General features: G+C 42.6%; 1 pseudogene; it reads right to left on the bottom strand.

Moving 5' to 3' along the window:
* Positions 1-2,326: 2,326 nt before the first annotated feature.
* Positions 2,327-15,118, bottom strand: LOC125525961 (uncharacterized; annotated as a pseudogene).
* Positions 15,119-15,778: the final 660 nt, after the last annotated feature.

Genomic DNA, 15,778 nt, shown 5'->3' on the forward strand with positions numbered 1-15,778 from the left:
ACTAGCATCACTCGCTCCAATTCCAATGGTTGATAAACAGGAAACATAGTTGAATGTACAGACATTGTATGAGAGACAGATGCAATAGATAGTGTGGAAAAAAGAGGGCATGAAATAGTTGACATGTATATTGTTTAACTAAAATGGATAGCATGACATAATTTCACATATATGATGTCTATCTAAACTGGATAGCATAGCATAACATAATTCAAAGATATGATGAATAACTAAACAGGATCGCATGACATAATTCACCTACATGTTATCTAAATAATCAGGATCGCATCATTTAATTCACATATGTGATTTATATGCTAAACAGAGGGCATTCGATATGATGTCTGAACTAAGAACATGGTGTTGAATATTGTGTATATGATGTCTAAACTATGCAATGCAAGACACCGTATGCATGATATGAGCAGTATAACCGTGCCAAGTTAGAGCATACACCTCAGTGGGGGAATAGGACTAGTCATTTGTCTCTGAATCCATCTCTAAGGAGCTATCGGGACCCAACAAGAGATCTGCTTCGACAGGTAGCACTGTCTGCTCTGAAGGCCTTGTTTTCACTCTAGATTTTTCCATCTCCCACCCAAATGGCTGATTCACAGGAAGAGTAGTTTAATGTACAAACATTGTCGACAAATGAAAATGTAATGAAGATAAGGATGGGCAAGATACACTACACCACAGCACCACATCCCTAACAAACAAGTTGGTCGGGAAAACAAGGTCTGACGACATACACTCGGTCGGGAAAGAGTATTGCCGACCGACAGCGTTTGTTGGGGAAAATCCAGATGGGAAAGCATTTTCCCGACCGACATATCTTTCCCAACCGACAGTTGGACGCCTATAAAGAGAATTGCCGACCGGCTTTCTGATGGCCCTACTCGGAATCTTTCCCGACCGACTACCGGATGGTAACATGTTTGCCGACCGATTTTCAGTTGGCGCTGCTGTTTAGTTTTCCCGACCGACTGTTTGATAGTATAATATTTGCCGACCGACTTTCTGTTGTCCTTGTCCTGAAACTTTCCTGACCAACTGTGCAATGCTATCCTTTTTGCCGACCAACTTTCGATTGGTACTAGCATGACCCTTTGCCGACCAACAATGAGGCGATGTTCTGTTTTGCCAACCAACAATTTGTCAACATTTTGTTTAGCTGAGCAATATTTAAACCCTTGATTTCCCATTGTCTTACACAATACAATGTCAATCAAGTCGCATATCTCAGTACAACATGATATCAGTCAAATTACAGTAACTTGCATGTGCTTTGAAAATAGTAAATCATGACCAAAGAAGAATAACATAATAATTACTTCTCAAGAGTGAAGGAAACATTTATGGTTTTGTGACCGAATCGCCCGATAGGTTTACAAAATGATAGATGCATGTCCGAGATTCATTGTTTTCTCCATTACACAAAATACCCAGATGACAAGATAAATACCCAGATGACAAGATGCCATATAGGTTTACATAATGAGACCTAAAAGACACATTATTTTTGCTCCATTACAGAAAATCTGTAGCTGATGCAAACTGGCATCTTCCTGGTTACTTCCCGACCCTTTTGTATGTATTTCCTACAAAGAATAAAAATGTCCCCAGTGAGCATGCATTCAGAGACAATGGCAATAATGATAATTTTATAAAGCACTATGGCAATTGGCAATAAAAAAACTGGGGGATTTTAGTGTTACAAAAAATAGGGCAACTTAAGAATAATGCCACAACATGTGCTAATTAGATCTCTGTTGCATTTGACATAATAAAGCATCGATGCAACGTGACCATGTAGTACGTTTCAGGAAATAGGAGCAATACAGAGGTGTACTGGGGGAAACACAAGGCAACAGAGTTAAAGTTAAATTTCCATCATCTAGACATAAGGCAACAGTTTAGCATGTCCAGACTCCCAGTTTTAGTTCAAAAGACATGCTTTACCGTGCAGAGCACTACAGGCTAGTTTGGTTGGTGCTGGAGAGCAACTAGAAATTTGTGCCAGCCAGCTCCTCTAGGCATGTGGCAAGTAGAACTATACCAAAGCCAACTTTTGCATAACATTATTATTTCCTTCTAATTCTGCTAAACCATGTAAGCTAGGAACTGTACATTAACTTAGCCAAACTTTAGATCAAGAGAATAACCAAAACAATTATAGACCATCACCATGTAAGAAGAAGAAGATACAAGGTTCTGGTTAAGTTCATTTCGGTCCCTGGTTTTGTAGCTCAAAAATAAATACTAGCTCGGGATTCAAAAATACCTTAGCGGCGGGATGAGGAAGATGCCCCTGGTTTATAGGGTTTCATCTAGCAAAGTGATCATGAGTCAGTATCACATATCAAACAATTTGAGATAAGTGGACAAAAGACATATTGTTGGTGATTACCTTGCTAGATGGCCATGCAATGGACCTTGTGACAGCATCAGCAATAATTTGTAAATCGTCATATTCATAAGGCACCGTAGCATCTCTTCTAATAGCAACATTGACAAGAACCTCATAAGTTCCTGGTCCAAGGGTCTCTCCGCCCACAATAGTGTCTGGGTCAACTGAGATAATTGTTGCCTTGGCAACAGGAGTTTCAGGACCAGTCCATGCATAAAGAAGCACATCCATACCAATCTGAATCAATGATTATTTTAGAAACATGAAAACAAAACAAAATTTAAAGTCCTGAAACATGCAAAGGATGTGGTTTGTGCAACAAGAGCTACTCCACTACTCTGAAATGAGCGGCCCTCATCATATGGTTGTGTATGAAAGTCTACCCCATTTATGTTGGAAATATGCCCTAGAGGCAATAATAAATTGATTATTATTATATTTCCTTGTTCATGATAATCGTTTATTATCCATGCTAGAATTGTATTGATAGGAAACTCAGATACATGTGTGGATACATAGACAACACCATGTCCCTAGTAAGCCTCTAGTTGACTAGCTCGTTGATCAATAGATGGTTACGGTTTCCTGACCATGGACATTGGATGTCGTTGATAACGGGATCACATCATTAGGAGAATGATGTGATGGACAAGACCCAATCCTAAGCATAGCACTAGATCGTGTAGTTCGTATGCTAAAGCTTTTCTAATGTCAAGTATCATTTCCTTAGACCATGAGATTGTGCAACTCCCGGATACCGTAGGAATGCTTTGGGTGTGCCAAACGTCACAACGTAACTGGGTGGCTATAAAGGTACACTACAGGTATCTCCGAAAGTGTCTGTTGGGTTGGCACGAATCGAGACTGGGATTTGTCACTCCGTGTGACGGAGAGGTATCTCTGGGCCCACTCGGTAGGACATCATCATAATGTGCACAATGTGATCAAGGAGTTTATCACGGGATGATGTGTTACGGAACGAGTAAAGAGACTTGCCGGTAACGAGATTGAACAAGGTATCGGGATACTGGCGATCGAATCTCGGGCAAGTACAATGCCGCTAGACAAAGGGAATTGTATACGGGATTGATTAAGTCCTTGACATCGTGGTTCATCCGATGAGATCATCGTGGAACATGTGGGAACCAACATGGGTATCCAGATCCCGCTGTTGGTTATTGACCGGAGAACGTCTCAGTCATGTCTACATGTCTCCCGAACCCGTAGGGTCTACACACTTAAGGTTCGATGACGCTAGGGTTATAAAGGAAGTTTGTATGTCGTTACCGAATGTTGTTCGGAGTCCCGGATGAGACCCCGGACGTCACGAGGAGTTCCGAAATGGTCCGGAGGTAAAGATTTGTATATAGGAAGTCCTGTTTTGGTCACCGAAAAAGTTTCGGGTTTTATCGGTAACGTACCGGGACCACCGGGAGGGTCCCGGGGGTCCACCAAGTGGGGCCACCAGCCCCGGAGGGCCACATGGGCTGTAAGGGGTGCTCCTTTGCCTACATGGGCCAAGGGAACCAGCCCCAAGAGGCCCATGCGCCTAGGGTTTCAAAAGGGAAGAGTCCCACAAGGGGAAGGCACCCCCTAGGTGCCTTGGGGGGGAGGGAATCCTCCCTTGGCCGCCGCCCCCCCCCTAGGAGATTGGATCTCCTAGGGCCGGCGCCCCCCCCTTGGCCCCCCTTTATATAGTGGGGGAGATGGAGGACTTCTTACCTTTGCCTTTGGTGCAGCCCTCCCCCTCTCCCAAGTCCTTCTCCTCTCCCGTGGTGCTTGGCGAAGCCCTGCAGGACTGCCACGCTCCTCCACCACCACCACGCCGTTGTGCTACTGCTGGATGGAGTCTTCCTCAACCTCTCCCTCTCTCCTTGCTGGATCAAGGCGTGGGAGACATCGTCGGGCTGTACGTGTGTTGAACACGGAGGTGCCGTCCGTTCGGCACTAGGATCTCCGGTGATTTGGATCACGACGAGTACGACTCCATCAACCCCGTTCTCTTGAACGCTTCCTCTTAGCGTTCTACAAGGGTATGTAGATGCACTATCCTTCCCCTCGTTGCTGGTCTCTCCATAGATAGATCTTGGTGACACGTAGGAAAATTTTGAATTTATGCTATGTTCCCCAACAGTGGCATCAGAGCTAGGTCTATTGCTTAGATTCTATGCACGAGTAGAACACAAAGTAGTTGTGGGCGTTGATATTGTTCAATATGCTTACCGTTACTAGTCCAATCTTGTTTTCGACGGCATCGTGGGATGAAGCGGCCCGGACCAACCTTACACGTACGCTTACGTGAGACCGGTTCCACCGACTGACATGCACTAGTTGCATAAGGTGGCTGGCGGGTGTCTGTCTCTCCCACTTTAGTCGGAACGGATTCGATGAAAAGGGTCCTTATGAAGGGTAAATAGCAATTGGCATATCACGTTGTGGTTTTCCGTAGGTAAGAAACGTTCTTGCTAGAAACCCATAGCAGCCACGTAAAACATGCAAACAACAATTAGAGGACGTCTAACTTGTTTTTGCAGGGTATGCTATGTGATGTGATATGGCCAAAAGGATGTGATGAATGATATATGTGATGTATGAGATTGATCATGTTCTTGTAATAGGAATCACGACTTGCATGTCGATGAGTATGACAACCGGCAGGAGCCATAGGAGTTGTCTTTATTTATTTATGACCTGAGTGTCAATATAAACGTCATGTAATTACTTTACTTTATTGCTAAAGCGTTAGCCATATTAGTAGAAGTAATAGATGACGTGACAACTTCATGAAGACACGATGATGGAGATCATGATGATGGAGATCATGGTGTCATGCCGGTGACGATGATGATCATGGAGCCTCGAAGATGGAGATCAAAAGGAGCAATATGATATTGGCCATATCATGTCACGATTTGATTGCATGTGATGTTTATCATGTTTATGCATCTTGTTTACTTAGAACGACGGTAGTAAATAAGATGATCCCTCATAATAATTTCAAAAAGGTGTTCCCCCTAACTGTGCACCGTTGCGACAGTTCGTTGTTTCGAAGCACCACGTGATGATCGGGTGTTAGATTCTAACGTTCACATACAACGGGTGTAAGACAGATTTACACACGCGAAGCACTTAGGTTGACTTGACGAGCCTAGCATGTGTACAGACATGGCCTCGGAACACAGAAGACCGAAAGGTCAAGCATGAGTCGTATAGAAGATACGATCAACATGAAGATGTTCACCGATGTTGACTAGTCCGTCTCACGTGATGATCGGACATGGCCTAGTTGACTCGGATCATGTAATCACTTAGATGACTAGAGGGATGTCTATCTGAGTGGGAGTTCATAAGATGAACTTAATTATCCTGAACATAGTCAAAAGGTCTTCGCAAATTAGGTCGTAGCTTGCGCTTCAGTTCTACTATTTAGATATGTTCCTAGAGAAAATTTAGTTGAAAGTTGATAGTAGTAATTATGCGGACTAGGTCCGTAAACTGAGGTTTGTCCTCATTGCTTCATAGAAGGCTTATGTCCTTAATGCACCGCTCAGTGTGCTGAACCTCGAACGTTTTCTGTGGATGTTGCGAACATCTGATATACACGTTTTGATAACTACGTGATAGTTCAGTTAAACGGTTTAGAGTTGAGGCACCGAAGACGGTTTTTGAAACGTCGCAAAACATATGAGATGTTTCGAGGGCTGAAATTGGAATTTCAGGCTCGTGCCCACGTCAAGAGGTATAAGACCTCCGACGATTTTCTTAGCCTGCAAACTAAGGGAGAGAAGCTCAATTGCTGAGCTTGTGCTCAGATTGTCTGAGTACATCAATCATTTGAATCGAGTGGGAGTTGATCTTCCAGATGAGATAGTGATGTTTCTCCAAAGTCATTGCCACCAAGCTGCTAGAGCTTCGTGATGAACTATAATATATCAGGGACATATATGATGATCCTTGAGATATTCGTGATGTTTGACACCAAAGTAGAAATCAAGAAGGAGCATCAATTGTTGATGGTTGGTGAAACCACTAGTTTCAAGAAGGGCAAGGGCAAGAAGGGATACTTCATGAAACGGCAATTCAGCTGCTGCTCTGGTGAAGAAACCCAAGGTTGAACCCAAACCCAAGACTAAGTGCTTCTGTAATAAGGGGAACAGCCACTGGAGCAGAATTACCCTAGATACTTGGTAGATTAGAAGGCTGGCAAGGTCGATAGAAGTATATTGGATATACATTGTGTTGATGTGTACTTTACTAGTACTCCTAGTAGCACCAGGGTATTAGATACCGATTCGGTTGCTAAGTGTTAGTAACTCGAAATAAAAGCTACGGAATAAACGGAGACTAGCTAAAGGTGAGCTGACGATATGTGTTGGAAGTGTTTCCAATGTTGATATGATCAAGCATCACACGCTCCCTCTACCATCGAGATTGGTGTTAAACCTAAATAATGGTTATTTGGTGTTTGCGTTGAGCATAGACATGATTGGATTATGCCTATCGCAATACGGTTATTCATTTAAGGAGAATAATCGTTACTCTGTTTATTTGAATAATACCTTCAATGGTCTTACGCCTAAAATGAATGGTTTATTGAATCTCGATCGTGGTGATACACATGTTCATGCCAAAAGATATAAGATAGTAATGATAGTACCACCTACTTGTGGCACTGCCACGTAAGTCATATCGGTATAAAACGCATGAAGAAGCTCCATGTTGATGGATCTTTGGGCTCACTCGTTTTTGAAAAGTTTGAGACATGCGAACCATGTCTATTGGTGTATATGCATGAAGAAACTCCATGCAAATGGACCGTTTGAACTCACTTGATCTTGAATCACTTGACACATGCAAATCATACCACATGGGCAAGATGACTGAAATCCTCGGTTTCAGTAAAATGGAACTAGAAAGCAACTTGTTGGAAGAAATACATTTTGATGTGTGCAGTCCAATGAGTGCTGAGGCGTGTAGTGGATATCGTTATGTTCTTACTTCACATATGATTTGAGTAGATGTTGAGTACATTTACTTGAGAAATCACGAGTCTGAATTATTGAAAGGTTCAAGTAATTTCAGGGTGAAGTTGAAAGATCGTCGTGACAAGAGGATAAAATATCTATGATATGATCATAGAGATGAATATCTGAATTACGAGTTTGGCACAGAATTAAGACATTGTGGAAATTGTTTCACAACTAATACAGCCTGGAACACCATAGTGTGATGGTGTGTCCGAACATCATAACTGCACCCTATTGGATATGATGCATACCATGATGTCTCTTATCGAATTACCACGATAGTTTATGGGTTAGGCATTAGAGACAACCGCATTCACTTTAAATAGGGCACCACGTAATTCCGATGAGATGACACTGTATGAACTATGGTTTAGAGAAACCTAAGCTGTCATTTCTTAAAAAGTTTGGGGCTGCGACGCTTATGTGGAAAAGTTTCAGGCTGATAAACTCGAACCCAAAGCGGATAAATGCATCTTCATAGGACACCCAAAACAGTTGGGTATACCTCCTGTCTCAGATCCGAAAGCAATAAGGGATTGTTTCTAGAATCGGGTCCTTTCTCGAGGAAAAGTTTCTCTCGAAAGAATTGAGTGGGAGGATGGTGGAGACTTGATGAGGTTATTGAACCGTCTCTTCAACTAGTGTGTGGCAGGGCACAGGAAGTTGTTCCTGTGGCACCTACACCAATTGAAGTGGAAGCTTATGATAGTGATCATGAAACTTCAGATCAAGTCACTACCAAACCTCGTGGGATGACAAGGATGCGTACTACTTCAGAATGGTACGTAATCCTGTCTTGGAAGTCATGTTGCTAGACAACAATGAACCTGCGAGCTATGCAGAAGCGATGGTGGGCCCAGATTCCGATAAATGGCTCGAGGCCATATAATCCGAGAGAGGATCCATATATGAAAACAAAGTGTAGACTTTGGAAGAACTACTTGATGGTCGTGAGGCTGTTGAGTACAGATGGATTTAAAAGGAAGACGGACAATGATGGTAAGTATCACCATTAAGAAAGCTCGACTTGTCGTTAAGATGTTTTCCGACAAGTTCAAGGAGTTGACTGCGATGAGACTTTCTCACTCGTAGCGATGCTAAGAGTCTGTTGGAATTATATTAGCAATTACTGCATTATTTGTGAAATCTTGCAGATAGGATGCCAAAAACCATTGTTTCCTCGACGATTTTTGAGGAAAGGTTGTATGTGATACAACCGGAAGGTTTTGTTAATCCTGAAAGATGCTAATAAGTATGAAAAGCTCCAGCAATCCTTCTAAGGACTGGAGTAAGCATCTCGGAGTTGGAATATACGCTTTGATGATGATCAAAGATTTTGGGTGTATACAAAGTTTATGAGAAACTTGTATTTCCAAAGAAGTGAGTGGGAGCACTATAGAATTTCTGATGAATATATGTTATTGACATATTGTTGATCGGAAATGATGTAGAATTTCTGGAAAGCATGCAGAGTTATTTGAAAAATGTTTTCAATGGAAAGCCTGGATTAAGCTACTTGAACATTGAGCATCAAGATCTATAAGGATAGATCAAAACGCTTAATAGTACTTTCAAATGAGCACATACCTTGACATGATCTTGAAGGTGTTCAAGATGGATCAGTCAAAGAAGGAGTTCTTGCCTGAGTTGTAAGGTATGAAGTTAAGACTTAAAGCTCGACCACGGCAGAATAGAGAGAAAGGACAAAGGTCGTCCCCTATGCTTAAGACATAGGCTCTACAGTATGCTATGCTGTGTACCGCACCTGAAGTGTGCCTTGCCATGAGTCAGTCAAGGGGTACAAGAGTGATCCAAGAATGGATCACAGGACAGCGGTCAAAGTTATCCTTAGTAACTAGTGGACTAAGGAATTTTCTCGATTATGGAGGTGGTAAAAGAGTTCGTCATAAAGGGTTACGTCGATGCAAGCTTAACACCTATCCGGATAGCTCTGAGTAGAGATACCAGATACGTATAATGGAGCAACAATTTAGAATAGCTCCAAGTAGAACAGTTATTTGGAATGGCTCCAAATGTAGCGTAGTAGTTGCATCTACAAGATGACATAGAAATTTGCGAAGTACATACGGATCTGAATGTTGCAGACCCGTTTACCAAAACCTCTCTCACGAGCAACATGATCAAACCTAGAACTCATTGAGTGTTAATCACATAGTGATGTGAACTAGACTACTGACTCTAGTAAACTCTTGGGTGTTAGTCACATGGCGATGTGACCTGTGAGTGTTAATTACATGGCGATGTGAACTGGATTATTGACTCTAGTGCAAGTGGGAGACTGTTGGAAATATGCCTAGAGGCAATAATAAATTTATTATTATTATATTTCCTTGTTCATGATAATCGTTTATTATCCATGCTAGAATTGTATTGATAGGAAACTCAGATACATGTGTGGATACATAGACAACACCATGTCCCTAGTAAGCCTCTAGTTGACTAGCTCGTTGATCAATAGATGGTTACAGTTTCCTGACCATGGACATTGGATGTCGTTGATAACAGGATCACATCATTAGGAGAATGATGTGATGGACAAGACCCAATCCTAAGCATAGCACTAGATCATGTAGTTCGTATCCTAAAGCTTTTCTAATGTCAAGTATCATTTCCTTAGACCATGAGATTGTGCAACTCCCGGATACCGTAGGAATGCTTTGGGTGTGCCAAACGTCACAACGTAACTGGGTGGCTATAAAGGTACACTACAGGTATCTCCGAAAGTGTCTGTTGGGTTGGCACGAATCGAGACTGGGATTTGTCACTCCGTGTGACGGAGAGGTATCTCTGGGCCCACTCGGTAGGACATCATCATAATGTGCACAATGTGATCAAGGAGTTGATCACGGGATGATGTGTTACGGAACAAGTAAAGAGACTTGCCGGTAACGAGATTGAACAAGGTATCGGGATACCGGCGATCGAATCTCGGGCAAGTACAATGCCGCTAGACAAAGGGAATTGTATACGGGATTGATTAAGTCCTTGACATCGTGGTTCATCCGATGAGATCATCATGGAACATGTGGGAACCAACATGGGTATCCAGATCCCGCTGTTGGTTATTGACCGGAGAACGTCTCGGTCATGTCTGCATGTCTCCCGAACCCGTAGGGTCTACACACTTAAGGTTCGATGACGCTAGGGCTATAAAGGAAGTTTGTATGTGGTTACCGAATGTTGTTCGGAGTCCCGGATGAGATCCCGGACGTCACGAGGAGTTCCGGAATGGTACGGAGGTAAAGATTTATATATAGGAAGTCCTGTTTTGGTCACCGGAAAAGTTTCGGGTTTTATCGGTAACGTACCGGGACCACCGGGAGGGTCCCGGGGGTCCACCAAGTGGGGCCACCAGCCCCGGAGGGCCACATGGGCTGTAGGGGGTGCTCCTTGGCCTACATGGGCCAAGGGCACCAGCCCCAAGAGGCCCATGCGCCTAGGGTTTCAAAAGGGAAGAGTCCCACAAGGGGAAGGCACCCCTTAGGTGCCTTGGGGGGGAGGGAATCCTCCCTTGGCCGCCCCCCCCCCTAGGAGATTGGATCTCCTAGGGCCGGCGCCCCCCCCCCTTGTCCCCCCTTTATATAGTGGGGGAGATGGAGGACTTCTTACCTTTGCCTTTGGTGCAGCCCTCCCCCTCTCCCAAGTCCTTCTCCTCTCCCGTGGTGCTTGGCGAAGCCCTGCAGGATTGCCACGCTCCTCCACCACCACCACGCCGTTGTGCTTCTGCTGGATGGAGTCTTCCTCAACCTCTCCCTCTCTCCTTGCTGGATCAAGGCGTGGGAGGCATCGTCGGGCTGTATGTGTGTTGAACGCGGAGGTGCCGTCCGTTCGACACTAGGATCTCCGGTGATTTGGATCACGACGAGTACGACTCCATCAACCCCGTTCTCTTGAACGCTTCCGCTTAGCGATCTACAAGGGTATGTAGATGCACTCTCCTTCCCCTCGTTGCTGGTCTCTCCATAGATAGATCTTGGTGACACGTAGGAAAATTTTGAATTTATGCTATGTTCCCCAACAGTTTGTGCAACAAGAGCTACTCCACTACTCTGAAATGAGCGGCCCTCATCATATGATTGTGTATGAAAGTCTACCCCATTTATAGTGTTGCTACTATACTTCATAGCAACCAAGTTTGGCTCTTTAGCTAATATTATTATCTCATGAGGTGCTTCATCTCCCATTTCTGCCACCTGTGATTATGAAATGCTATTGTTACTCTACAATGGGATGGAATTATATGTCTTATAGGTTGACAGTCACATGCCCACTTACGTGCAATTTAAATCACTCATGAAATGTCTCGTAATGCACACGCTTGACTTCTCGATGACTTCGAACACCAATAGAAGAAAGGTAATCCATATGTTTGCTGCATATAGGTTATATTTATCAATTGACAAGGAGGAGAGAAATAACCTAATAGCAATACATAGTAGGGATATCTTACTCTAGGTATGGTTCTATGTTGTCATAATTGAACAAGACGTATCTGTGGGCTTGCAACCAAGTTTTTTTTATCTAACATCACCATGCACTTGCCAGCCAGCCCTCGGCCAATGTTGTGGAAGAACGGAGTTGTATCATCAACTTCCATATCCAAACCTCCATCATTCCTAGCTCGATTCAACCGACTCTCATCATCCAAATAGTGTGAGAAAAATGTGAAGCTCTCATCAAACAAATAGCCCTCTGCAATTGATCCTTCCACATGACTTCTAGTGTGGACATGTCCCTTGAGCTTTCCTATATACCTCTCTACAGCCCACATGCTGCGAAAATGTACTGGACCAGCTATCATTGCTTGTGCTGGAAGATGAACCATCAAATGCACCATAATATCGAAAAATGATGGGAGGAATATGGCCTCAAGAAGGCTCAAGATCTCGGCTATTTCATCCTGCAACCTTTGCATGTCACTTATGCGAATAACCTGTGAGTACATTCGCTTGAAAAATCTGCTCACATGAATCAGTACCGCACTCACTCTTTCTGGTAATGTTCTTCTCACTGCAAGTGGCAGCAAGTCTTGCAAAAGGACATGGTTGTCATGGCTCTTTAGCCCAGTTATCTTTTTCTCCTTAACATGCACATTGCGGCGTATGTGAGATGCATAACCATTAGGAAACATGGCATTTTTAAATACTTTGCAAAATGTCCTCTGTTGATCAGATTCCATAGTGTAAGGTGCCGGAGGAAAAAAACTTATTCATCATCAAGATCAATAGGTTGAAGATCCTTTCTAATATTGAGTGCTTGAAGGTCATATCGAGAATTAATATTATCCTTGGTTTTTCCATTGACTGCCAAAAAGTGTTAACTATGTTCTCACACACATTTTTTTCTATGTGCATGATATCAAAGTTATGATGCATCTTCAAATCCTTCCATTATGGTAGTTTAAACCAAATAGACTTTCTTTTCCAAATGATCAGCGGATCCCCTTTCTTGCGTTTCTTAGTTCTAGGCTTCTTCGTTATAGGATCCTTCCCAAACTTGGTTTGCATATTTTCTGTCAGCTCTAAGATTTGCCTACCGAAAAGTGGAACGGGTGCTGTCCCACGTTCTATGTCACCAAATGTGTGTGTATCATACCTCAAGGGGTGATCTGCACGTAAGAACCTACGATGCCCCATATAGCAAGTCTTGCTACCATTTTTTAGCCTAAGAGAACATAATTGAGAGTGGCATTCAGGGCAAGCTCCTTCTCCAGAGGAAGCACAGGCAACCAAAGACCCTAGACCCGGTTTATCCGTAATTGTGCATATTATGGCAGCATGCAACTGAAAATACTCTCCGGTTGAAGCATCATAGGTCCTAACACCATCAAGAAACATATCTACCATATCATGAACTAGTGGCTCAAGATAGACATCAATATCACTACCAGTAGAATTTCTGCTAGGAATCAACAGTGATAGGATAAAATTTGATTGCTTCATAATCATCCAGGGTGGAAAGTTATAAGGAATCAATAATACTGGCCAAATGCTATAGCTGAGATTCATGGATCTAAACGGATTAAAACCATCGGCACATACTACAAGCTTAAGATTTCTGATGTCTTTTGCAAAATCTTTATTTTTTTCATCAAAATCTTTCCAAAGGAGGGAATCTTTAGGATGCCTAATCAAGCCATCTTGTGTGCGCTCTTCTGCATGCCATCTTGTGAGAGCCGCAGTTCTAGAACACACAAACAACCTTTGAAGCCTCTTCTTTATTGGGAAGTAACGAAGAACCTTCTTAGGAACCTTGTGGACACGTTTTCCATCTGCACCCTTCCTTTCAGATTTCCATCTTGAAGCCTTACGTTCTGGGCATGAATTGGCATTGGCATTGTTCTTCCAAAATAGAATGCAATCATTTTCACATGCATGGATATTAACATACCCAAGTCCTAGGCATTTGACTATTTTTTAGCTTCATTGGAGTTTTTGGGTATTGCGGACTGAGGGTAAGCATCTTTTAGTAGATCTAACAGCAGATCAAAACTTCTATCAGACCACCCTCCAAGCAGTTTGGTGTGAAGAAGTCTCACTAGGAAACGAAGCTTTGAGAAATTCTTACAGCCTGGATATAGCTCTTGTCTAGAATCAACTTCAAGTTTGTGGAGAGATTCTAGAAAAGAATCATCCTTATCTAAACCACAATCATCTTCAAGATCTCCCCCTTTATCCAAACCAGCAGCAAGATCTCTTAGCAAATCAGATATATCATCGCCCTCATCCCTGTCGTCACCCTCATCTAGATTTGGAGGAATGGAAGAAGAAGAGACACGTTCTCCATGAAACATCCACTGTTTGTAGCCATCTACAAATCCCTCGCATACTAGGTGCTCACGGACTTCAGACTCTTCTCTCCAGTACGAGTTCACACAGTTTTTGCAAGGACATAAGATTTTATTCTCAACCGATGATTTATTAAATGCATAGCCTAGGAATTTGGCGAGCCCTTGTAAGTACTTCTCTGTATGCCTACATGCAAGTGTACATGTTTAGTGTGTTATATATAGTTTCAGCATATAAGCAAAACAAAATATATATGTGGCGTTACACCTAGGCGCATCCATCCAACCTTTATCCATGGTATCTTAGCTTCACAACTGGGTACTACCAAGTCAACACTAAATCCTGAACGAATAATATCAAAACCAGAGAATGCAAGGAATCAATTTAAGTACTGTAAATAAATTGGCGCAGAAAAGAAACGAAGAATCATAGAACCAATTCAATGGTAGTACACATAGTAAAGGCAGATACCACCATAAATAAAATGGATCAAAGCTGTGGTTGACTCACCAACTGGTGGAGGATGCAGCGACAAGCACGGGAGGGGGATCGCTGCACCGCTGCTGGAAGCTGAGTCGTTGGCAGCAAGAATCCTAATAACCAAAATAATTAGACAATATAAAAGTCAGTGTCAAACATGAGGAGGCATCTCTACATATTCATGACATCCACACATATGGAGGGCCTCTCGACTTGAGTGGGGAAGAGAAACTCACCTAGTGGTTGCAGCAAATATTCTACAACTTCTCTTTGTCGGCTCAATGTTACCAGCAGTGCTCCTCTATGTTACCTGTAGAAAAAACAAGACAGATGAACAAGTAGACTACAACTTTTGAGATGCGGTGCTTTATATATTTACAGCTCTCTGCCATGTTTTCTTTCACTTCAAAATCTACTTCAGTAAACAAAAGAGAAACTCAAGTTTAAAATTTTTGTTACTGAAATTTAGGTATAACATCAGGTCAGTTAAGTTGTATGTTTTCAGAGACTCCAGTTTTTTGGATGTATGTCCGAGTTGCATGCTTTTAAAGGAAACATGATTCTAAAAGTCAAGATGATGCTTTTTAATGAAGTAATACATATTGTTGGCAAGGTCAATCCATATGCATGACAATATTTAGCTCCTCAGCGCTCTTTTTGTGTATTAACTTTATAGTTAAACTCTTCTTCATTTGTCTTCAGATCATCCAGACAAGAAAACTCGATACCGATGACTACAAATTCCTTTCTATCGGGACGGTGGAATTAAAGGACAGAACTACAATGGGAAAAAAAAAATTTGCACACAACAGCTCAACTTCTAGAATTAGTTCATATTGCTACCACCAAGCTTCTACTCTGTACATTGATTAGCACATTTTCTGCCTGCATAGTATCTCACAATCAGACTAGCTGCAGTACACATCAAACTGGAGAAGAAAAGCAAGAGTTGTAGCCGTTCCCTACTGCCGGAGCTCCCCGTTCCCCACCAGCCCACTCTCACAACAAAGCCTAGAGAGAGGGGGAGGGAGGTAAAGACAGAGAGAGAAGAG

Source organism: Triticum urartu, chromosome 7A, assembly GCF_056163025.1.
Source record: "Triticum urartu cultivar PI428250 chromosome 7A, HENAU_Tu73, whole genome shotgun sequence".
Lineage (NCBI taxonomy): Eukaryota > Viridiplantae > Streptophyta > Magnoliopsida > Poales > Poaceae > Triticum > Triticum urartu.